This window comes from Stigmatopora argus, chromosome 3 (assembly GCF_051989625.1).
Source record: "Stigmatopora argus isolate UIUO_Sarg chromosome 3, RoL_Sarg_1.0, whole genome shotgun sequence".
In the NCBI taxonomy this organism is placed as follows: domain Eukaryota; kingdom Metazoa; phylum Chordata; class Actinopteri; order Syngnathiformes; family Syngnathidae; genus Stigmatopora; species Stigmatopora argus.
The window spans coordinates 21,884,669-21,904,396 of record NC_135389.1 but is presented as its reverse complement, the minus strand read 5'-3'; the positions used below and the strand labels follow the sequence as shown (position 1 = coordinate 21,904,396).

The window sequence follows — 19,728 nt, the reverse complement described above, 5'->3', positions numbered from 1 at the left end:
AATAGGACTCGCAACTTCCCCTAATAAGAGCGAGTGTGTGTGTGTGTGTGTGTCGGTGTGTGTGTTAGCGCCGCTAATTAGAGGCCCCCCCACACGCAAAGAAAGCGTGATATAGCTCCGCCGTGACTGAGACCGTTAGGAGACATAAATATAAAGGGAAAAAAATGGAGAAGATGTGTTTTGTTTGTCTTTTTTTTTCGTGGGTGTCTGCCTGATGGATGGGGGGACTTGGTAATTGCGGAAATCCCACTGGGAATTGGCCAGGGGCCATCGGGTCGAGGCAAATTAGGTGAGAGCGGGCGAGGGCGCCGAAGACGGACCTCCACCTGTGTCCCGGAAGGCTCATTTATGATCTATATACACGGGTAGGGATGCACATGTGGAGCTGGAAAAGGTGGGATTGAATTGGATTTGAATGCCTTTACTGTCATTATACAAGTGTAATGAGATTTAGAGCTTGGATAGGAAGTGCACACACAGACATATAAAATATGTACAAAAAAAACATGTAAAAAAAGGGGCTAGCAAGTGGTTAGCTTGTTGCTTGTATTATGATGCTTACAAATTGAAGTCTAAACTTAACCTAGGCAAAAAAGAGACGTATTATTTTAACGCGGTGGATGAGTGGTTAGCGTGTCGGCCTCACAGCTCTGGGGTCCTGGGTTCAAATCCAGATAACGTCCACCTGTGTGGAGTTTGAATGTTCTCCCCAGCCTGCGTGGTTTTCCTCCGGGTACTTCGCTTTTCTCCCACATTCCAAAAACATGCATGGTAGGTACCCTGATTGGACACTAAATCACAGGTGTCAAAGTGGCGGCCCAGGGGCCAAATCTGGCCCGCCGCATCATTGTGTGGCCCGAGAAAGTAAATCATGAGCGCCGACTTTCTGTTTTAGGATCAAATTAAAATGAAGATTACAGATGTATATTATATTTCCTGATTTTCCCCATTTTAAATCAATAATTGTAATTTTTTAATCATTTTTTTCTGTGTTTTTAGTTCAATAATCATTTTGTAAAATCTAAAAATATATTTAAAAAAATCTGTTTTCCACTTTAATATGGAACATAATGATAAGAGATTTTCATTCACCAAGAAAAAAAAGCTCAAATAAACATTGTTTTAGATCTATAAAAAACGGAATAGTTCGGGCTTTTGATCCAGTTCTTTTAATCCATTTATTAAAAAAAAACAAAATCTAAATATTATATCTAAAATGGTCCGGCCCACATAAAATCGAGTTGACGTTAATGCGGTCCGCGAACCAACCCGAGTCTACCACCCTTGCTCTAAATTGACACTAGGTATGGGTGTCCGCCTCTGGCCCCGAGACAGCTGGGATGGGCTCCAGCACCCCCCGTGACCCTAATGAGGATCAAGCGGTTCAGAAAATGAGATGAGAATATTTAACCACACGACATGACAATGCTGTTTGACTTAAATCTATAATCCACATTTGAATTTCAACATAAAATAGGTGGGCACTCCAAATGTACTTTTTTGGGCCGAACAAAATGATCCGGCGGACCAGATTTGGCCCCCGGTCCGCCACTTGGACACCTTACAGTGTAAGGCCATACAAGGTGCATTTTTAACAAGGCGCATTTTTAACCTGTAGCTGTTCACATAGCAGAATAGGTCATGGTACGAGTAAATAAATGTATGAGAACATTGAGATAGGATCAGGAATGAATGTACAATTGGGATAAAACTGGAAAATCCTGCTTTTGAGCAATAATGTTTTTTTATTGTTTGTTTTTAAAACGACACGCCCTGAGAAATGATTCAAATTAGTGGCAAACTACCAGGAAAATGAATTGCAATCCCTTTGAGTTGCTCTTTTATCTCTCGCGTCAAATATGAAGGCAAATTATTTGAATATGTTGAGTCTTAACGCGAGTCACTCATCTTTGGGAGTCATATTTATGAGTCGTTCGTAGCGAGAGACATCAAATTATTCATGTTTTACTGTCGTCTCCGATCCATGTGGATTTGTTAACGGGAGAAATTAGTTGATTGGTGGATAAAAATGTTGAAAAATGTTGGCACAGTAGGACGGCTGTTGTTGATCTCAGTTTTATACGTGGGAATTGATTCTATGTCGTCAATGCGGCCAATGAGTTCATGTACTTGTCATCGGTTTATTGAACAACATCAGAACAGAAAAATACTCCTTTTTATATTTTTCCATTTTTACTTGGCAGAGATAGAACCGTCAGAATTAAAACGGAATACATTTAAAATCTTAAGATGCTCTAAAACCCACGCAAGCCCGGGGGAGAACACGCAAACTCCACACAGTGAGGACCCACCTGGAATCGAACTCAGGACCCCAGAACTATGAGGCCGACACGCTAACTACTCGGCTACCTGGTCGTGGGGGGTGCTGGGGCCTGTTTCAGCAAATTACGGGAACCAGTTGGACACAAAAATGGGTAGTCAGCCAATCGCAGCGCACGAAGAGACAAAAAACAACCAATCACAGCTAGGGTTTGGCAATTTAGCATACAATTAGCCTAGCATGCATGTTTTTTGAGATGAGGGAGGAAACCGGAGTACCCGGAGAAAACTCACACAAGCCCGGGAAGAATACGAAAACCCCACAGAGTGAGGATCCAACTGGAATCGAACCCAGGACGCCAGAACTGCCCAGGTCTGATATCTATCCCGGCATAGAGAACCGAATACGGTAGACCACATGTGTCAAAGTGGCGGCCCGGGGGCCAAATCTGGCCCGCCGCATCATTTTGTGTGGCCCGGGAAAGTCAATCATGAGTGCCGACTTTGTGTTTTAGGATCAAATTAAAATGAAGAGTATAGATGTATATTTAAATTTCCTGATTTCCCCCCTTTTAAATCAATAATTGTCATTTTTTAATCCATTTTTTTTGTGTTTTTATTTCAAAAACCATTTAGGAAAATCTAAAAATATATTTTTAAAAAGCTAAAATAAACATTGTTTTAGATCCATAAAAAAACTGAATATTCAGGGCTTTTAATCCAGTTCTTTTAATCCCTTTATAAAAAAAAAAATCTAAATATTATATCTAAAATGGTCTGGCCCACATGAAATCAAGTTGACGTTAAAGCGGCCCGCGAACCAACCCGAGTTTGACACCCCTGCGGTAGACAGAAGGCAAGGAATATCGAGTTGGGAGTCAAAACACGGGTGCTAATGAAGGACGCTACGAGGACTCCGGTAGAATAAACAATGACAAAACAGCACCCGCATAAATGAAAATAGATGCACCATCCGTGGGTGCTACTCACCAAACCAGGGGAGAGGCCCACGTCGGCCGGGCCAACCCACACTTGACACTTCAATCACCGGCAGCCAGAGCTTCGGGAAAACCGGGTCCAATTAGCCGGACGCTGCTGCTGACCTCCGGCTTCATTAAGGGTTTCTGCAGGAGAAAGACACGGGAAAATGAGGAGACGCGGAAAACCCACACACACACAAACGTGGACTTACACACCAACTCACAGGAGGAGGTGATGCTCAAGGTTACAGATAAACCCAATCAACTTTGAGAGAACATGTTCACACTGGTACTCCCGGCGGGCTTACACCCAATGCTGATGGCGCTGAGTGCGGCGGCACGGCGGAGAGCAGAGGTCGCTCGCACGACTCCCCCATACACACAAATACAGCTTCTACCCCAACAGGTGGCCAGACATGCAATTACCAGGCTGAGAATGTGCTTTTTTTTTTTTAGGTGACAGAGACAACGGGCCTATCACGGGGCCCGGATCAAAAGCGGGGGAGGGGGAGGTGAAGGTGGGACTGCTCAGATGTGCCCAGAGAACTAAAGAAGTGACCCAGGGCACGTTTTATTTGACAAAAACCCACATCGGAAGGTTTTGCTATCGTATTTTTTCGGATATTAGCCGCCTCCACGTATAAGCTGTACCCTCGAAAATGGGCTTAAAATCGTTGAGTTTTAAAATTTCTCTCGTATAAGACGCCCCCCGATTGACAATTTTTGCCTCCATGTTCATGGTTTTAATTGGGGTTACAAATGTGTTATTCCGAGATACTGTATGGTCCTAAAGGATCGTTCTAATTGCACGTTGACAAATTCAAAAAGGAAGGAAATGGAGTCGAGGCTTCCTGTTGACTAATTTACCGAAATTTCTCGCATATAAGCCGCCTTAAAATGGTTGAATTTTACAATTTCCCTCGTATAAGCCGCCCCCTGATTCAGAATTTTCACCTTCATATTTATGGTTTTACTAGGGAGTATAAATGTGTCACTTTGAAGGGAAAATCTTAAGAAATATCATCGCACGTGGTATTTCTGACATATTTGTATGAATCGTAAGGATCGCATGCTGGATTGCACATTTCGAAAGGGGTGTGGGCTGCACGTAGACAAATTCAAAAAAGAAGTCACGTGAGCAGTACAACCAGGAAGTGTGTCCGTAGCGGTCTAGTTTGTCATCCCATAGGTAAGAGGGTGGCGCCCTGAGCAAGCAATGGGAGTAGAAGCAAGTTTTTTCACATTTTATGCAAGATATGGTTATTTTTTTCCTTGAATTTCAGTCATAGACATCAAAATACATTTTGTTTAGCGTCTTATTCGTTTATCTTTTCTCTATATTGAAATAAATGACTGTATCGGCGGCATTTTCTTGCGTTATGGCATTTCGTGTTTGTTTTGTGCATGTCAAGTCTAATTTGTGCACAGATAAGCCGTACCCTCGATTCAGTCGTCATTTTTTTTGTTACAAAAACGGCTTATATGCGAGAAAATACAGTAATTAAAAATAACAAAACATGAAAGATTAATGACAGACTTTTCTTTTTTTAGAAGTTGCTGCAGAGGCCTATTGGTTAGCGCCACGGCCTCACAGTTTTGAGATCGAGGGCTCAATCCCACGTTCGTGCATTGGCTTTTTCCGGGTACTCTGGTTTCCTACCAAATCCCAAAAACATGCATGCTAAGCTAGCTGGTTGAACACTCTAAATTGTTAAACCCTAGCGACCATTGTTTGTCCTTTGTCTCCTCGTCCCGTGATTGGCTGACCGCCGGGTACTCGTAGTTGGCTGGGATAGGCTCCAGCACCCCTAGTGACCCTTAAGAGGATAGGCGGTACAGAAAATGAATGTTACAGAGGAAATATAAAATAAAAAAGTCTGAAAATCTCTCAACCACGAACTCAAATGTCCACAACTACGAGGCACTTTCAAAGAACCTTTATCATTGACGGACGGTGCTAGATGTCCAATTTATTTTGACTGGGAGAACCCGTCTCGCACCCCAAGACTGCCTTAAGTTTGCGATTGGATGCACAGATTGTCTGGGCTAATCTCTTGCTAACTCATCCACACAGACCTGTACAGTCTTGAACTATGTGTCAGGAACACATAAGAACCAAAAGACCCCCAATTTTCCCGGTCAGTGGACGTCCTTCTGTCGCCTCAGAAATTGTATCGAGCAGAGAAAATGCCTTATCTTTTCATGATAGGTCTTCGATCAGACGGAAAGCAATGTTTATGTATGCTTTGTCACGGCCGCTACAATTGCTGTTGTCGCGGATGGCTGGAGAGACGCGAGCGAGCTGGTCTTTTATTCAAAACAAGTCGAGGAGAAAAGATCAATGGCCCCATCGAGGCCGAGGGATTGGAATGGAAAAGTTCACAAATAAAGTGGAAAAGAGTTGGGGGTCATACGCTCATCTTCGGGCAAACAGCGTATTGATCAGCCGAGAACCGCTAGCTGCTAGCCATTCATCATCGCTTCTTCGGGGGAAGTCCTTGAAACGGGCTATATCCATTCAACTTGAGTTTATGTAATAAGGGACAGCACATATTAATGAAGATATTTATATTCATGACAATGAATAGAAATATGTAAATATGTAAGATTGTAGCCGAGGGCTAATTTCCATCTTTAGTCCCTTGTGTGGGTTGATGATAAACGATGACACATACTAGACACGCATACACACACGTAGCATCGTTTTAGACGGCATCGTGATCGCAGTTTTGTTCGTCTCGTAGATGATTGGCCGAGAGGTTCAGATGTTCACGTATGCTAATTGGTATTGAGTTACAGGAATGAAGAGAGAAGGTGCTTTGGCTAATTTAGCACTCAATACACAGTCACCTCTAGAGCCAGCCCTTGTTGATGTGGTGGAATTTTTTGGTAGAAAATCTTGCAGTGGAGGCGGAGCTATGTGATGTTCATGTTAATGAACATATAGATGTAAATATGTACGATTGTAGCTGAGGGCTAATTTCCATCTTTAGTCCCTTGTGTAGGTTGAAGATAAACGATGACACATGCGAGACAAACACAGCGTTGTGATCACAATTCTGTTCGTCTTTAAGATGATTGGCCAAGAGCTTCACAGACAGGAGTTACGTATGCTAATTGCTATTGAGTTCCAGGTTCCAGTAACAAAGGTACTTTGGCTAATTTAGCGGTCTTTTTTAAGGGAAATACACAGTCACCTCTAGAGCCAGGCCTTGTTGATGTGTTGGATTTTTTTTGTATAAAATCTTGCAGTGTTGGAGGAGCTTTGTTACGGAAGATTTTGTAAACCAAGGTAGCATATTTAACAGTATTGTCTCAGGTCAGGCGTTTGTAATTTTTAAATATCTGACAGTGGTGGTGGGTTTTTGTCTTTCTGTCCAATACTCTGAGTTTGCTTATAAATGGTTCCAATTGGTTTTAGTGTTGTTTGGCAAGCCGATTATTTTTTGGGGGGGGCAGGGGGTGGGACACGGGGAGGCCAAAGACCGACGGATAGAAAAGGATTGAGTGACGGTGACGGGCTCGAGGCCATAGACATGGCCCCGATGGAGCAATTACGGCAGATCCACAGAAGGTGTATTGAGCCCCTCGGCCCCGGCTCCAATGGCACGTTGCCCGACCAGAATCACACGTGGAGGCTTTATAAAATAAGAAGCCCGAGAAACATCCTGGGTGAAGCCACAGAAGAAAACGGGAGAAAATCCAAAGCGACCTCGTGCAGTAAAACTCAACCAAATAATTCAGTGAAGACGCTCCGTCAAAGTAAAACTCCACGGTAAAGGTCGATGTGAGAGGCTAAACACCCGAAAGGGCCCGGGGAAACCTCTGAATATCATCGGGAATGATTTTTTCCCAAGGCAACCACTGACGTCTTTAGCAAGTTCGATTTGGGAAGATTTAAATCTCAGTAAATCTGTTCACATAAGTCAACAAAAATGGTTAACGGGAATACCAGACCAAGAATGAAAGGTGCTAGCTAGCAACAGTTGCTTTTCACACATTTGGGCTGAAAACTCCACACTGATGTTATGCTTCGTCACACAGCTGCCATCAAAATTTTGATACTACTTCTGAAGCTTGTAAATAAATGCAAGCTGCTTTTTCGACAACAAAATCGCTCTTTAAAACCGATCTGGCCCAAAACAAAGATGGCAATTTTGTTTCCATGTCTTCCCGTGTTTGTTCTTTTCAGATTTTGTTTTGGTTTTTTTTTTTTTACGTTCCCTTGTAGAGAATTATTAAGCTAGCAGGCACTCAAAACATCAATTATACATTGTATTTTAGTCTAATTCGGTTTTTCCATTTGAATTTTCTTATAGTTTACTTCAACAAGAGTCTAATTATCCAATTGTCAAACAATTTAACATGACAGTAATTTTGAGGGACTGCTTAAAATCTTTTCACACGGATTGCCTATGATTATAGGACGATGTCAATCTTAAAATTTCTCTCTTAACGGAATTAAGTTGGCATTTTTTGAATGTCCATCACCAAAACAAATAATAGTATTGCCTCGATTATCGCGACTTCACTTATCGCAAATTCACAATTTTTTCTGCTATTAATTTTTTTTTTTCTTTAGTTCATAAAAATGTGAAAATCCATGCTGAAACTTGTAAGCGGAAGCCATTTTTGCTTCTAGGACTCAGAACTGAGGAAAAAAACAAAAAAAGTAGTTATAATAGGGGTGACCTTACTTTGCAATTTTTCAATTATCGCGGCCATGTTTGGTCTACATCAAGGGTGTCAGACTCGCTTTGGCTCGCGGACCACTTTAACGTCAACTTGATTTCACGTGGGCCGGACCATTTTAGATATAATATTTAGAAAAAAAATTATAAATGGATTAAAAGAACTGGATGAAAAGCCCTGAATATTCCGTTTTGATAAATCTAAAACAATGTTTATTTGAGCTTTTTTTATATATTTTTAGATTTTACAATGATTTTTGAACTAAAAACACAGAAAAAAATGATTAAAAAAATTACAATTATTGATTTAAAGGGGAAAATCAGGAAATTTAATATAATTCTATACTCTTCATTTTAATTTGATCCTAAAACAGAAAGTCGGCACTCATGATTTACTTTCCCGGGCCACACAAAATGATGCGGCGGGCCAGATTTGGCCCCCGGGCCGCCACTTTGACACCTGTGGGTTAGCATAGCAAAAACATGCATGCTAAGCTAGCTGGTTGAACATTAAATCAAGGGTGTCAGACTCGGGTTGGTTCGCGGGCTGTGTTAACGTCAACTCGATTTCATGTGGGCCGGACCATTTTAGATATATTTAGATTTTTTTTAATAAATGGATAAAAAGAACTGGATGAAAATCCCTGAATATTCAGTTGTTATAGATCTAAAACAATGTTTATTTTAGCTTTTTAAATATTTTTTTAGATTTTACAATGATTTTTGAACTAAAAACACAGAAAAAAATGATTAAAAAAAATACAATTATTGATTTAAAAGGGGGAAAATCAGGAAATTTAATATACATCCATACTCTTCATTTGAATTTGATCCTAAAACAGAAAGTCAGCACTCATGATTTACTTTTCCGGGCCACACAAAATGATGCGGCTGGCCAGATTTGGCCCCCCGGGCCGCCACTTTGACACATATGGTCTACATTAACTGCGATATTCGAGGGATTACTGTACCTTGTTTTATTTTTTTAAGCCACCAACCCAATTTAACCAATATTCATATTAGAACCAAAAACAGCCGTTTTTGGAGTCTTAAAGTAACTATTTTAATCAAAGAACACAACATGTGGGAACAAAACGACCCGATGTACAGTGCTTATTTAATCACTTTCTTCGGAAAGGCCATTGTCTTGGCTTTGCTTTAAAAAAAAAAGCGTCGTGCTTTCACACATTCCATACGGCCGCTTGCACGGAGATAATTAGACGTTTAACGAAGTCAGCCAGACAGCCGCAATAGCTTTGAACAAAAGGGGAGCGTGGGCAGCGACTCTCGGTACACTTGGCGCCACCCCAAAAGACGTCGGTCGCCGTTGTGGGTCGGTCTGCGAGTTTCTTTCCTGCATCGTTGCCCCACGTGCAGTGGAGGAGGACGGGGGGGAAGATAAGGGGGAGGGGAAATTGAATAAAGCGAAAAGTTCTCCAGTACCGACCGGTATGCACCATTGATTTCCTATTCTCTCGGAAACATTTAATGAGCTTAAATAGGAGCCTCGTTTGACACTGCCACGCGGAGTCGTCGGGGGCCTCCCGGTGAGAGGAAATCGTTGGGTTGCCGCGACGATGACGGAAGGAGGTGGATGGGGTGGAGGCGGAGGTTTTAATGGCGAATAAAGAGACGTGTAGGACAGATGTAGGATGAGGCTCAGCGTGGTTCTTAACCAAGAGGGAAATGGGAAGGGTGTCTCCGACAAATGGAGTCCAGGCTTCCCGTTTACTAATTTACCGAAATTTCTCGCATATAAGCCGCCTCCGCTTATAGGCCGTACCCTGAAAATGGCCTTAAATTTTTTTGCAATTTCCCTCGTATAAGACGGGCCCTGATTCAGACGTTTCACCTTCATATTTATGGTTTTAATAGGGAGTATAAATGTGTCACTTTGAAGGGAAAATCTTGAGAAAAATCATTGCACGTGGTATTTCTGACATATTTGTATGAATCGTAAGGATCGCATGCTGGATTGCATATTCTGAAAGAGAGTGGCTTGAACATAGACAAATTCAAAAAGGAAGTCACGTGAGCAGTACAGCCAGGAAGTGTGTCCATAGCGGTCTAGTTTGTCATCCCTAGGTAAGATGGCGGCGCCCTGAGCGATTCAGTACAAGTGAGTTTTTTCACATTTTATGCAAGATATGTTTTTTTCTTGAATTTCAGGCATAGATGTCAAAATAAATTTTGTTTAGCATATTATCTGTTTATCATTTGTTTAAATACATTTTGTTTAGCATTTTATGTTTATCTTTTGTTTAAATAAATTTAGTTTAGCATTTTATCTGTTTATCTTTTGTTTAAAAAAATGTTTAGCATTTTATCTGTTTATCTTTTGTTTAAATAAATGTTGTTTAGCATATTATCTGTTTATCTTTTCTCTATTTTGAAATAAATGACCGTATTGGCCACATTGTCTAGCGTTATGCCGTCATGGCGTCAGGGCGTCATGGCATCATGGCGTCATGACGTCATTGCATCATGACGTCATAGCGTCATGACGTCATGTCGCTTCGTCTTTGTCACCTTACATGTCAAGTCATGACACCGTGACGTCATGACGCCATGACACCGTGACGTCATGACGTCACAGTGTCATGACTTGACATGTAAGGCGACAAAGACGAAACGCCATAACGTCATGAAGCCATGACGCCCTGACGTCATGATGCCATGACGCCATAACGTCATGACGTCATGATGCCATGACGCCCTGACATCATGATGCCATAACGTCATGACGCCATGACACCATGATGCCATAACACCATGACATCATGGCGTCATGACGTTATGGCGTTTCGTCTTTGTCACCTTACATGTCAAGTCCAATTTGTGCACATATAAGCCATACCCTTGATTCAGTCATCATTTTCTTGAGCAACAAATACACCTTATAAAAAATACAGTAATCCAAACTGAAGTTTACCTGAAAACAGTCAATGAACTCCTGATCGAAAAACAAATCCATCCATCAACCTGATGCTTTCATTTAATCTTTCTCAAAAAAAATCATCTTCCATATCAGCAAGCGGAAAACATTTTCTCCCCCCCAAAAACCCGCTTTAGCTCGCCATAGGAGTCTGTACGCTAGCCCCTACCCAACAGTACGAAGCCATTCTGTAGCGCCTAGCGCCATATATAGCCCGTGGAGAAACGGCCATTATGGAAAGAGAAAGCTTCATTTCATAATTGTGCCATGCTTTTTACTCCCCCCTTATGAAATTGCCTCTCCAAAATATATTCCCTCGCACTTTAGCCGTCAGGCCTTATCCCTCTTGTCCGTACGAGAGGGCGATTTTGACAAGCCCACCGTCCTTCCTGATGCAATAACCGCCGTCCATTTGTATCCGAGCGGGGTGCATTAACGAGGCAAAGTAATCAGCCGGCGCGGGAAAAGCACCCTGCCCAACCGCCAGCGGCTTTTATCACTCTCCTCGACGAGGGATGGCCATTAGGCCACAATTAGCACCGTGGACACTCGAAAAAAATGAAATAAATAACCTCAAAGACATATGGTAAGCAAGCCGGCAGATGCACACAAAGAAAATAAATGTTATTAGACTAAGAGTCTGAGCTAGGAGAAGGTGTAAAGAGCTTTTTAATTCATTTTAAAGAGAGACTTTTGGGCTAAATGCTCATATTAGCACATACGGCGCATTTTACAAGGCAGGTTGGGCTAATGATATTTCAAAAGCAAGGCTGGATTCGCAGATTTTTTTGTTATTTTCCCTCCCAATTGTGATAAAAAGTTCATTAAAGTGGTAAACAACACAAAGTCGAAGGTTCTTGACATGGAATGGAAGTTGTTAAGCGAAGATTATTTTGCCATCGGGTCAAAGCTGGAATGTGAACTTGTAAACAACACTGGCTTCTTCCAAGCAAACAGAAAGCAAACGTCGCTAACTATTAAGAATCCTGCAGGGTCTGGTTCCTAATTAAAATATAAAATACAAAACGGCTGAGCCTCTATTTTGAACAATAATTGTGAAACGGGATGTTGACGTGACATTATTCCTGTTTTTTCACTGAAGAAACAAGACATATGAAACTAATTGTTTTCACTTTGTAACACCAAAACAGGTACCGATTATAGTTGTCATGACGCATTAAATGTCACCATACAGTGGACAAAATGAAGTTTAAAGCAGGCTTTAAAAAGATTTCATGTTTCAAACACTTCCTAGAGTTTATTTTCAAAGATGAAGGAGGCGGGGCCTCATTTGTAACAGCAATCATGACACGAAGAAAAACAAATTGGGGATGGAACGGTCAGGTTCATCTTTCAATTTTCTGCCTTATCCCGATCAATTTCCCATGATGCCGTGTAAATTATTTCCCATTTGATGTGGTTGCTTAGTTTCCAGACGTGCTCAGAATCACTTTTCTGCATCGTGTAATCTTTGCTGTTATTTCCAATGATTTGGTCCATTCGCGGAGTTTACAAAAGTCCCTGAACGCATCATCGAGTGGCTGCTGATTGGTGGAAAACCAACAAGTGAGCGGTGTACACGAACAAATCAAAGTAGCATTAAATATATTTCTCTTGACAACACATGTTGATGAGTTTTGATTCACTGTCAAGGGCGGCCTAGTGGTTAAGTGGTTAGCACGTCGGCTCGCAGTTGTGGGGTCGTGGGTTCGAACCCAATCCGGTCCAAATGAGCCGGACGTCAAGTGAAGACAAACTCATTTGAATTCACCAGCATAAGGACAAACAGAAGCACATAATTGGCCGCCAATGGCTGTCAGCGGCGCCAAAAGAATGAAGGCTCGCCAAGGCGAGCAATTTACATCCCACAATGCACTCCAACATCTCTGGACATTTGTCCGCCCTTCGTATCATTGCGGCTAACGCCGCCATTGGTATGCAGGTGAAAGCTTGACACGCAGACAAATTCCATCCCTCAGGACGGTGCGAAAACAAAGAAAAATGGGCGTCCCCGCGGTTATTTATGGCACGCCGGCTGCGGGCAGACGCCGATAAGACTTTGGATCGGTGGAGGCTGACACGTTGTGATTATCTCCCGCTGCCGGAACGCCGCGTCCATCAGTCCTGACGGGGCGAGCGCGTCCGCGGCCGGGCCGACTCAATTGTTGCTCCAAATGAGAATGCTATGATTCATTGAGCTTAAGACAAAAGTGGAAAGTCTTGCGGATCGCTCTGCCAAGTCGCAATTGGCATCGTGAAAATCTTCACAAACTGTATTTTGACACAATGATCATATCACACGTGACTTCCTGTCTGACAAGTTGGTCATCGGCCTGCAAGACAACGCTAAAATCAATGGAAACCGTTTATACGCTAGCTCTGAAATTATTGGGCAGAAAACCAAAAAAACGCACCACCGCTGTCAAATATTCAAAAAAATACAAACGCCTGAACTGGGATAATACTGTTAAATATGCCACCTTAGTTTACAAAATCTTCCATCACAAAGCTCCTTTTCCACTGCAAGATTTTGTACCAAAAAAATCCAAGACATCAACAAGGGCTGGCTCTAGAGGTGACTGTGTAGTTCCCTTCAAAAAGAGTGCTAAATTAGCCAAAGCACCTTCATACCTGGAAGTCAATAGCAATTAGCATACGTCAACTCTCGTCTCTGAACCTCTTGCCCAATCATCTTAAAGCCTGGCTGTTAGACCAACAAAATATCAAATCACAACGCTGTCTAAAACTAAGCTAGTTTTGTGTATGTGTCATCGTTTACCCTGCACAAGGGACTAAAGATGGAAATTAGCCTTTGGCTATAACCTTACATATTTACATGTATGAAATCATTCACGTGAATATTTATATGTTCATGACTTGAGTGGTTAGCACATCTGCCTCACAGCTCCGGGGCCCTAGGTTCAAATGCAGGTCAGTCCACCTGTACGGAGTTTGCATGTTCTCCCCGGGTTGCTTGGGTTTTCTCCGGGTACTCCAGTTTCCTCCCACATGCCAAAAAACATGCTAGGCTAGCCAGGTGAAACGCTCTATATTCCCTAACCCTTGCTATGATTGGTTTTCCTTTGTCTCCTCGTGCCCTGTGATTGGCTGGCCACCAATTCAGGGTGTCCCCAGCCTCTGGCCCAAAGTCAGTTGGGATAAGAAAATATGCATGCTAGGGTAGCTAGTTGAACGCTCTAAATTGGCTCACCCTTGCTATGGTTGGTTGTCCTTTGTTTCCTCGTGTCCCGTGATTGGCCAGCCACCGATTCAGGGTGTCGCCCGCCTCATGCCCAAAGTCAGCTTGCTCCAGCACTCCCCGCGAACCTTGTGAGGATAAAGCGGTTCAGAAAATGAATGAATAGTTTCAAGATGCTAGGCTAGCTGGTTGAACACTCTAAATTGCGACACTAGTGCGGTTGAAGCTGTTTAGGAAATGAATGAATCAATGTATAGGTTGATTAATATGTACTGTCCCTTTAAATATTAAATAAATCAAAGTCAAACTCAAACATGAGTGGTCACGGAGATCTGAGAAATCCTCCCAAGTCTCGGCCTGCTTTTTTGGCAGGTCGAGGACTTGAAAGCGATCCCGCAACCCGGACAGAGTCGCCGCCGCCGCCGTAGAGGTGGCGGCGAGGCAGGAAATGAGAACGTGAGGCGGCCAGGAAGCGGAAAGCCCGCCGTTCTTTACGCGGAGAGCCATCTGGAATTAAAAGAGGTGAGATAAACAGCGAGCCGCGTCCCCATCTTCCCCGTCAACGAGTCCGAACAGACGCGAGGCCGGCGCACAATGCGGCGGGTCCTTCGCCGCCAATCTTGTGCCAAGCATTGTCAGGGATTGGCTCTTATCAATCGCAGGCCAGAAGCGAGAGGAAAACAAACGAAAAAAAGGGGGGGGGAGGGTTTGAATGGCGGGCTTGCGGGCGACGATGAGAAACGGGAATGTGACGATGGCCGCCGGCTACGTTTAATCTGGTCGGGTTTGCTTGGACGGTGACGGGAGGAACGTTTGGAACGCCGAAAAAAGTGAAGCGAGTGGGCGGACTTTTGCGGCTCGTCGCACGGAAGTCAATTGGCGAGATGAGCGCCAAAATTCACGTTTTTTTTTTTTGAAGAGCCGTCAACATGCTGGAACAATTGCGAGTCGTCGTGGAAATATGATAGCGGAAATTGTCCTCCTTCCAGGTCCAATCAAAAAACAATGCACATGGTTGTCAAGTTAGTGATGTCATACATTTTTAGGTGCCAAGTTTTTAATGGTCCTTTCTGTTTTAGGATCAAATTCAAATGAAGAGTATAGATGTATATTACATTTCTTGATTTCCCCCCTTTTAAATCAATAATTGTCATTTTTTAATCAATTTTTGCTGTGTTTTTAGTTCAAAAATCATTTTGTTAAATATAAAAACATACAAAAAAGCTCAAATAAACATTGTTTTAGATCTATAAAAAACGGAATATTCAGGGCTTTTAATCCAGTTCTTTTAATCCATTTATAAAAGAAAAAGTCTAAATATTATATCTAAAATGGTCCGGCCCGCATGAAATTGACGTTAAAGCGGCCTGCGAACCAACCCGAGTCTGACACCCTTGTTGTATAATGACAATAAAAGCAGTCCATTCATTTAAATCACGTGCGCCCAGTTTAGATGAATATCGTAACTAACATTCAAACTTTATTTATTTACCGTCATCAGAGGTCTACAAAATATCTGATTTACCTTCTCAATACTTTGACGTGAACGCCATTTATAGTGACATCTTTCCCCTGAAATGTTGCAACACTGAAATGATATCGACTAATATTGCTTCCACTCACTTCTGCTTTCATTCATTTCTGCTTTTTAGGCAAAAGTGGTCAAACTATTTCCGAGAATTGCTACATCTGGATTTTTTCAATGATTGACTGAAAAACGTATCTAAAAAAACGGACTTCTTACAAGAACGACTTCACCATATTTTGAGGAAATGCTTCACACGTGTGCTTCACAACTTTCGACCACCCGCAAATTCCCGCTACAAAACAATGCCAATTTCCCCCATCAAGTTGAAGTCCAATTCCCATCGCCGACTCGCCCATTTCACCGAATTCCCACTCCCTCGCCAAATAAAAAACGTCCTAGTCTTGACCTAAATTCCCCATCCTAACCCCCTCAAACCCCACCCACCCACCTTTTGATCATAGCCATCGAAATCGGAATCCACATCCAGAGCGTAGCGGCTCGACGGCGGCGACCGTCTCCCCACCCCGAATAATAAGTGGTGCTCAGGCGCAAAACGGGGCCACTCCAAACGCCCCCCTCCCCCGCCCACTCCTCGAAAATGCATTCCCCTCGACTGACTCCGCTTTTTTTCAGGAAAGGGCAAGAGATTTTTTTTTTCATTCCCCTCTCTTTTTTGCTGAGGGCCCAATATGAGCTGACAGACCCCCCCCCCCTCCCTTAACTTTTCTTTTTTTTTTTTCCTGCCGGTTCTTCTTCTTCTTCTTCCCCTCCGTCCCTTCGCATCTGTGGATGTTACCTGACAAGTCTCATTTGTCAAGCCCTCCCTCCTTTTACCCTTCTCCTTCCGTCTGTTAGCCTGGGCCACCTGATCCCTCTCCCTCCTGTTGTTACACCCCTGCCAACGGAGCTCAGGAGCAAAGTCGGCAGGAAGGATGTGTGTGTGCGTATGTGTGTGTGTGTGTGTGTGTGAATTTCTAAAAACATAGACTAAATGGAGCAGAGCTGAGGTGCACACAGGTGGAACCCACAAGGGATGGCTGCCAGGATTTCGCCGTAGCGGCCCTCGATGTTCACGTCATACGCACTATGGCTCTTTATGTGTCTCACTTTGCGCTGGGTTCAGGTTTAAGCGCTTTATGGGCAATTGGTGGACCTCGAGACGGCAAGAACCTATTTAAGTAATCCCTCGAATAGCGCAGCTTCAACTATTGCGGTTTCACAACATTGCGTTTTTTTTCTAGGGGAATTTTGGGGGGGTTAATTACATTTTTTTTGTAAATTCATACAAATGTGGAAATATACGGTGATATTCGCAAGCGGAAGCCACTCCCCTGTCCTCCGCTTGCTAGTAGAACTCAGCACTGAAGTAAAAAAAAAAATAATTATTATTATTATATATTTTTTGTTAATTACATTTTTTGGGTTAATTACATTTTTTTGTTAATTACATTTTTTTGTTAATTACATTTTTTTGTTAATTACATTTTTTGTTAATTACATTTTTTTGTAAGTTTGTAAGCACTGAAATAAAAAAAATAAACACAAAATATTATTAATATTATTTTATTTTTGGGGGGGTTAATTACATTTTTTGTAAATTCATAAAAATCCACGGTGATATTCGCACTGAAGTAAAAAAATATTATTATTATACGCGGAGGCGGCTTATATGCGAGAAAATCCGGTACTATGAACACCCTCAAAACAAACTGCAGTACAGATCAAAGTGACTTTAACTGAAAGAATACACAATTGTGTATTCTTACCATGATAAATACCCTTTGTCTGCTTTTATTAAAGACCGGTGAGACTGGTCACTCCCTTCGCCGAGCTAAAACTAATTAAAGGCAGGCAGATGTGTTTGGACGCGAGTGTCTCACACACACACAAACACACGTACGCTGGTATCTCGGCACTAAATGGGCTTTTAACATGTCCACTGAGCAATTGGTGCCAGCTGATGAGCTGCCATGGCTCTAACTAGCCCAGGTGGGACAAGACAAATCCAAACTTTGACGGCGGCGTAAACTTTGTTTTTTTCCTCTGCCGGAGGCCAAAAAGAGGGAGGGGTTAAAAAAAAAAGCCCACCCTTTCCCCTCGGCGCCTTATTATCCTCGCTAACAGCAGGCATGCAACAAACACGCCTCTGTTGTGTTTTTCTTTCTCCGAGGCAGGTGATGATGAGCATTAGCGCTAAGAGTGAGCATTTAATCTTCTTGCTTTTGTCGAGTCGTGGCTGTGAAATCGCATTAGGCCGCCGCCGTGGCGCGGAAAGCTAACTTTTATCTAGCGGCGCCCCCTTCGATGGCCCCCCTTACGAAAGGTTTGCAAACAAGCCGAGCGTTAAGATGAGACGACCAAGGCGAGCGAGGGAAGGCCTCTTCGATCTTCATTACGACCATCGGCGCCGTCCCCGTAGTAATCACGGCGATCCCGAGGTCAGCCGAAGGCACCGGCGGGCGGCAACGTCGCGGGGTCTCCGCGAACGCAAACACGCGGTGATGACTAATCGTCCATCTGGGTGAGCGTTCCTCAGTCCGGATGACAAAGCGCTCACCGCGGTAAATGTAGGGTAATGGACTTCGCGCGGAAAAAGGCTGAGGCAAGTCTGGAGATGGGGGGGGGGGGGGGAGGTCAATGTCTGACCTGGCTCAGGGGTCAGAGATGGCGAAGAGATCGGTCGCTGATTGGATTGTCAAAACGTCCTCGAAGGAAGCGGAAAGAGCCACAGGCATAGCTGTCAACGTATACGTTTTTCCCCGTATTTTATGTCTTTTTTTTATTATTTCAAACTGTGTACGCTGTATCACAACATTTGTACGGGACAAAAATATTCTAAAAAGTATGTTTTTTGTAAAACAGATCTCGTTTTAGCCATTTGGGGTCTAATCCAGATCGTCTCGGTCACTGGTAGGAGATGAAAAAGTCATCGTTGATTGCTAATATTGTTATGCTTTAAGCCACAGGTGTGAATTTTCCAATTTCTCGCGTATAAGCCGCCCCCTGATACACAATTTTCACCTCGATATTCATGGTTTTAATAGGGAGTACAAATGTGTTACTTTGAAGGGAAAATCTTAAGAAAAATCATTGTGCGTGCTATTTCTGAGAAACTATTAGTCCACATGTGTCAAAGTGGCGGCCAGGGGGCCAAATGTATAGATGTATATTACATTTCCTGGTTTTCCCCCTTTTAAATCAATCATTTTAATTTTTTAATCCATTTTTTTGTTTTTAGTTCAAATATCATTTTGTAAAATCTAAAAATATATTTAAAAAAAAAAGCTAAAATAAACATTGTTTTAGAGCTATAAAAAACTGAATATTCAGGGATTTTAATCCAGTTCTTTTAATCCATTTATTTAAAAAAATCTAAATATTATATCTAAAATGGTCCGGCCCACATGAAATCTTTTATCGCTTAATACAGGGAATTGCAATCAGTCGATTGGCCGAGATTGCTAGGACTGCATGTGGCTTATCGCTTTGAGAACAGAAAACCAAGATCAGTCTTGAAAACTGCAATATTCGGTCACACTTGGCTACTTTCAAAAAGTTAGGGTTTCAAAAATGCATGTCCTGAAAAAAAATGTTCAACTGAATTTCCAATGGAGGTCAATGGAGACAGTCGACAGGTTCTAACGCTTTTAACGGTGTAAAGAATTTAAGATACACAAACTACGTTTCTGTGCATTCTTACAAAAGGGAACATATGACTGACTCCATGCTTAATAAGCGGAAAACACATTCCAATGAACTCACAAATGGGTCGCTTAGTGTCTTGCCTGGAGCCCCGTGGCTAACGCAAGGGCAGCACACGCACTACACAGATGCTTTTAGCAAACCATCGATTCAGAGAGGCTATTCTTTGCTTTCAAGCCACATGCAAACATTTTGTTCGTACCAAATCGTATGGCTATTTAAAAATGGGTTTACTATACAAAAACAGACTCTACGGATCTCACCAAAACATTTTTAAACAGGGAAAAATGGCTTCAAGTCCATCCGAACTGATGAGACGCTAGTAGCCGCAAGCTAACGTGGGTCGAACGGTGGCTAAATATGATCTCCCTCGTTTCAAAAATGACAATCCATGCGACCGAGAACTACATTTC

The 19,728-nt window shown here is 42.6% G+C and overlaps 1 long non-coding RNA gene across 2 annotated transcripts in view; it reads right to left on the bottom strand.

Annotated features, from left to right (window-relative positions):
- Positions 1–3,267: 3,267 nt before the first annotated feature.
- The window catches only part of LOC144071188 (uncharacterized), a 51,468-nt gene continuing 35,007 nt past the window's right edge, over positions 3,268–19,728 (bottom strand). For both annotated transcript variants that reach the window (XR_013299573.1, XR_013299572.1), the window contains 2 exons: positions 14,098–14,213; positions 3,268–3,404 (listed from right to left, as the gene is read on the bottom strand). This is a non-coding gene — a long non-coding RNA (uncharacterized LOC144071188). The remainder of the gene's footprint in view (positions 3,405–14,097; positions 14,214–19,728) is intronic.